The sequence below is a fragment of the Myodes glareolus genome, chromosome X (assembly GCF_982192425.1).
Source record: "Myodes glareolus chromosome X, mMyoGla1.1, whole genome shotgun sequence".
Classification (NCBI taxonomy): domain Eukaryota; kingdom Metazoa; phylum Chordata; class Mammalia; order Rodentia; family Cricetidae; genus Myodes; species Myodes glareolus.
In genome coordinates, this window is record NC_142053.1 from 148655090 (window position 1) to 148660708 (window position 5619).

The 5619-nt window shown below is 56.4% G+C and overlaps 1 long non-coding RNA gene across 3 annotated transcripts; it reads right to left on the bottom strand.

Moving 5' to 3' along the window:
- Positions 1–2687: 2687 nt before the first annotated feature.
- LOC148117556 (uncharacterized) lies at positions 2688–4314 on the bottom strand. Of its 3 annotated transcripts, none has more exons than XR_015736967.1 (4): positions 4168–4314; positions 3830–3910; positions 3126–3239; positions 2688–3040 (listed from the first exon to the last, which is right to left on the bottom strand). It is a non-coding gene; the product is annotated as an uncharacterized LOC148117556 (long non-coding RNA). The 3 variants fall into 3 exon arrangements; XR_015736969.1 differs by having other exon boundaries at positions 3826–3910; XR_015736968.1 differs by having other exon boundaries at positions 3830–3914.
- Between the last annotated feature and the right edge of the window lie 1305 nt (positions 4315–5619).

The following is a 5619-nucleotide window of genomic DNA, read 5'->3' on the forward strand; positions in this document are numbered from 1 at the left end:
CGCTGAGTTCTCCGTGCCTGTCCCCAAACCGCCCCTGAGTGCTGGGCGCTGAGTCGTCTGTGTCCTCTCCCCAAAGCCTGCCTGAGTCCAAACACGGCGGATTTTTTTAAAAAATCCTGGCGTCTGCAGAGCGTGCCTGGCTGCTGAGTGCAGAGTCCTCTGTGCAGGGAGGGTGCTGGGCGCTGAGTCGTCCGTCCCAGTCCCCAAAGCCTGCCTGAGTGCTGGGCGCTGAGTCCTCCGTCCCAGTCCCCAAACCGCCCCGGATTGCTGGGCGCTGAGTTCTCCGTCCCAGTCCCCAAACCGCCCCGGAGTGCTGGGCGCTGAGTCCTCCGTCCCAGTCCCCAAAGCCTGCCTGAGTGCTGGGCGCTGAGTCCCCCGTGCCTGTACCCAAACCGTCCCCGGGTGCTGGGCGCTCAGTCCTCCGTCCCCGTCCCCAAACCGCCCCTGAGTGCTGGGGGCTGAGTCCTCCGTCCCAGTCTCCAAACCGCCCCTGAGTGCTGGGCGCTGAGTCCTCCGTGCCTGGCCCCAAAGCCTGCCTGAGTGCTGGGTGCTGAGTCGTCTGTGGCCTCTCCCCAAAGCCTGCCTGAGTCCAAACACGGCGGATTTTTTTGAAAAATCCTGGCGTCTGCAGAGCCTGGCTGGCTGCTGAGTGCTGAGTCCTCTGCGCAGGGAGGGTGCTGGGCGCTGAGTCCTCCGTGCCTGTACCAAAACCGTCCCCGGGTGCTGGGCGCTGAGTCCCCCGTCCCCGTCCCCAGGTGCCCTGTGCTGGCTCCTCCGTCGCCCTCCCCTCCGCCCAGCCTCGCCGGGGACCGGGGTTCGAGGCCCCAAACCCCGCCGAGGCCGCTGAACGGGACAACTGGTCGACCTGCGTGGTTGCTGAGTGCTGAGTGCTGAGTCCTCCGCGGAGGGAGGGTGCTGGGAGCTGAGTCCCCCGTCCCAGTCCCCAAAGCCTGCCTGAGTGCTGGGCGCTGAGTCCTCCGTCCCCCTCCCCAGGTGCCCTGTGCAGGCTCCTCCGTCGCCCTCCCCTCCGCCCAGCCCCGCCGGGGACCCGGGTTCGAGGTCCCAATTCGCGCCGAGGCCGCTGAACGGGACAACTGGTCGACCTGCGTGTTTGCTGAGTGCTGAGTGCTGAGTCCTCCGTGGAGGGAGGGTGCTGGGCGCTGAGTCCTGCCTGCCTGTACCCAAACCGCCCCTGAGTGCTGGGCGCAGAGTCCTCCGTCCCCCTCCCCAGGTGCCCTGTGCTGGCTCCTCCGTCGCCCTCCCCTCCGCCCAGCCCCGCCGCGGACCGGGGTTCGAGGCCCCCAAACCCCGCCGAGGCCGCTGAACGGGACAACTGGTCGACCTCGCCGCTTCTGGGCTATGGGAGACATGACCGGAGCCAGTCAGCGCCCAGGGCCTCCTCGGTTCCCGGCCCCAGGTGCTGGGCGCTGAGTCCTCTGTGGATCTTCCCTCATCTGTCATTCTTTTCCCTATTTTTAAAATCATTTGCGCCATTTAAAATCATTCTCGCTATTTTTTAAATTATTGGAGCTATTTTTTAAATTCTTTCCCCCATTTCGTAAATTATGTGTCCTATTTTTAAAGGATCTTCCCCAATGTTTCATGATTTTCCCAATTTTTAAAATTATTTTCCCTAGGACTGACATGATTTTTCCTCTCTCTCAATGATTCTCACTATATTTTAATGATTTTCCCTATTTCTTAAATGATATTCCCGGATTGATAATGATTTTCCCCATGTTTTAAATGATATTCCCTATTTTTAATTCTTTTCCCCATTCCTTAAATTATTTTCCCTGTTTTTTAAATCATCTTTCCTGATTTTTAATGATTTTCCCCAGGTCCTAAATGATATTCCCAATCTTTTAATTATTTTCCCTATTTTTAAAAATATTTTCCCTAGGTTCCCAATCATCTTTCCTGATTTTTAATGATTTTCCCCAGGTCCTAAATGATATTCCCAATCTTTTAATTATTTTCCCTATTTTTTAAAATGTTTTCACTAGGTTTCCAATCATCTTCCCTGATGTTTAATGATTTTCCCCATTTCTGAAGTGATTTTTGCCATTTTAAAAATTATTGGACCCATGTTAAAATGATATCCCCTATCTTTTAATTCTTTTCCCTATTTTTTAAAATATTTTCCCGAGGTTCCCAATTACCATCCCTGATTATTAATGAGTATCCCCATGTCCTAAAGGATATTCCCTATCTTTTAATTATTTTCCCTATTTTTTAAATCATCTTCCCTCCTTTTTAATGATTTTCACCATCTCTAAAATGATTTTCCCCGTTTTTAAAATTATTTTCTCCATGTTTAAAGGATTCTCGCCATGTTCAAAATTATTTGAGCCTTTTTAAAATCATTCTCCCTCTTTTTAAATCCCTTTCCCTATTTCTTAGATGATCTTCCCTCATTGTTAATGATTTTCACCATCTCTTAAATGATTTTCTCTAATTTTAAAATTAATTTCGCCATTTTTAAAGGATGCTCCCCATGTCTGAAATGATTTTCACCATTTTAAAAATGATGGGACCCGTTTTAAAATGAGTCTTCCCCCTTTTTTTACTGATTTTGGGTATTTTTAAAATGCTTTTCCCTCGTTCTTAAGTGATCTTCCCTCCTTTTTAATGATTTTTACCGATTTCAATCACCGTAAGGCCTGACATAGGACTCCAGGCCTTCATGGTTTCCTTCAGAGACTTTATTCAATCAAAGGGAGCTTTCCAAGAAATAAACATTTAATGTTCTGTGAGCAGTAAGACCGAGTCTCAGGGGCTGTCTGTCCATTTCTGGTCAGGCTGACATCCAGGGAGGCCGGCAGGCAGCCTGTGTGTGGAAGCTGCTGCCCGGGGGTCTGCAGAGCGAGTGTGTGCTGTTCCCCAGGCAGGCAGGCAGGCAGGTGCTGGGTGCTGAGTCCTCTCTGCTGGGTCCTGGGTGCTGAGTGCTGGGTGCTGAGTCCTCCATTGAGATGGCTGGGTGCTGGGTGCTGAGTCCTCCGGGCAGAATAACGACTGCTGGCTGCAGAGGAGTGAGTGTCTGTGGATGGGAAAGAAATCAGTGGCTCTGTCCAGGTCCCTGTCAGTATTTAAAACAGCCAGCCAGAGGAGAATGGACCCATGACCTGATTCAGTGCTGGGTGCTAGGTGCTGAGTGCTGGGTCCTCCATTCAGAGTGCTGGGTGCTGAGTCCTCCGTTCAGACGGCTGGGTGCTGTGGCTGGAACTGTGAAGCAGTCTCTGAAACGGAGAGAAAGCAGCTTTTATGAGGAACATACATCTGAGTTCTGGGTCAGGAGCCAGATCCCCACCTCCCCAGCAGCCCTGCCCGTCTGCTCTCTCTCACACAGACACAGACAGACACACCCCCTGCCGGGTCCCTGGCTGCTCTTCTCCCCCCCACCCGCCCAGGTCTCTTTTGCCAAATCGTCAGCCCGTTTTAGTCTATAAATCCCAGAAATTCGAAGGTGGCTGTCAGCAGCTCGAGCCGTGGCTCAGAGCGGTAGGAGCGCCTAACGCTGAGTGCCTGGTGCCAAGGTCGCAGGTTGGAATCCCGCCTGTGCCTGTTGCTAGGCGTATCGATCGATCTATATGCGGAAACGATAGTGAAATTGGCGATTATGGCATAATTAATCGGGAAAAAAAAAAAAAAAAAAAAAAAGTTTTGACGGGGGTCCCCCTCACTTTTAAAAATTTTTACGGACAGGACCCTTATGGCTGGGTCCTGTTGCGTGCAGGTGAGCGAGGCAGACAAGGCAATCGTTTTATTTCAAGAGCAGGTTGAGACAGACAGTGAGAAATCTCGGGAACGACGAGTCTCTGGCACTCACACGGGCTGATTTTTGCAGTCAGTCTCTCCGGGTCCCGGCGGGCGCTGTCCAACACGGATCTCTCAGGGCTGCCGCGTCTGCCTGCCTGGAGACGACAAGAGCGGGGCTCGGTGAGCGGCGGGGAAGCCGGGGCGCGCGGCTGTCGGCTCCCACGGGGGCGGGGGAGTGAGCGATCCTCTGCCTGCCGCCCGCGAGCGATCTCTGCCTCCCACAGACACACGGGATCCCCGTTTTGCCCCGTTGTTTTTCCCCGATTTTCCCCGGCTCCCGTCTGCGTCTCCCGCTCCCTCCCCGGCTCGCTCCCCGGACCCGCGCGCGCGCGCTCCCGCCGCACCGACCTCTCTGTCCTGCCCTTCCGTCCTCACGATCGCTTCCCACGAGCCCCACCGCGGCCAATTTCGCCAATTTCACCAGGTTCGCCCCGACTTCTCCCACACGGACTTCAAGCATGGCGGCCGGCTCCCGCCAGGCCCGAGCGCGGGAAACGGGCGGCGGCCGCGGAGGCTCATGGGAGACGTAGTCCGCCGCGCTGCCGGCTCAGAGTCCGCAGCCGGCGTCCGGACCCGCCCTAGAAGCGGCGGCTGGGAACCCTGGCTCGGCCTGAGCCCTAGCCCCGCCCGCGCGAACCCTAACTGCCGGGAACCCTAGCTCGGCCTGAGCCCTAGCTGCGCCCCAACCCTAGCCCACAGCGAACCCTAGACCCGCGCGAACCCTAGCCCCGCGCGAACCCTAGCTCCGCCTGAGCCCTAGCTGCGCCCCAACCCTAGCCCCGCGCGAACCCTAGGTCCCGGGAACCCTAGCTCCGCCTGAGCCCTAGCTGCGCCCCAACCCTAGCCCCGCGCGAACCCTAGGTCCCGCGAACCCTAGCTCCGCGTGAGCCCTACCTGCGCCCCAACCCTAGCCCCGCGCGAACCCTAGCTCCGCCTGAGCCCTAGCTGCGCCCCAACCCTAGCCCACAGCGAACCCTAGCTCCGCCTGAGCCCTAGCTGCGCCCCAACCCTAGCCCACAGCGAACCCTAGCTCCGCCTGAGCCCTAGCTGCGCCCCAACCCTAGCCCACAGCGAACCCTAGCTCCGCCTGAGCCCTAGCTGCGCCCCAACCCTAGCCCACAGCGAACCCTAAGTCCTGCCAACCCTACTCTCTGTCTGGGTCTTCTCGGTCTCTCTGTGTGGGGGACACATTGGCTCCCTGGGTGTGTGGGGCCCGGGAGGGAGGGCGGGGAGAAGCTATCAGTGTCCTCTGAACCATGTACAGTAGAGCTGGCCCGGTGGCTCAGTGGGTTAGGTACCCCTCCTTTTGTCCCTGAGGACCCGGGTTCGAGTCCTGGGTCCTACTGTTTTGCTTGAGACTGACTGGTAGGTCGGGGAGAGGTTATCAGCGTCCTCTGACCTCTACACAGTATGCCTGGCCTGGTGTCTCAGTGGGCTAAGCCACACTCCTTTTGTCCCCGAGGACCCGGGTTCGAGTCCTGGGTCCTACTGTTTTGCTTGAGACTGGTAGGTCGGGGAGAGGTTATCAGCGTCCTCTGACCTCTCTACAGTATGCCTGGCCCGGTGGCTCAGTGGGTTAAGTCCCTACTGTTTTGATCCCGAGGACCCGGGTTCGAGTCCTGGGTCCTACTGTTTTGCTTGAGACTGGTAGGTCGGGGAGAGGTTATCAGTGTCCTCTGACCTCTCTACAGTATGCCTGGCCCGGTGGCTCAGTGGGTTAAGTAACCTACTTTTTGGTCCCAGGGACCCGGGTTCGAGACCTGGGTCCTACTGTTTTGCTTGAGACTGGTAGGTCGGGGA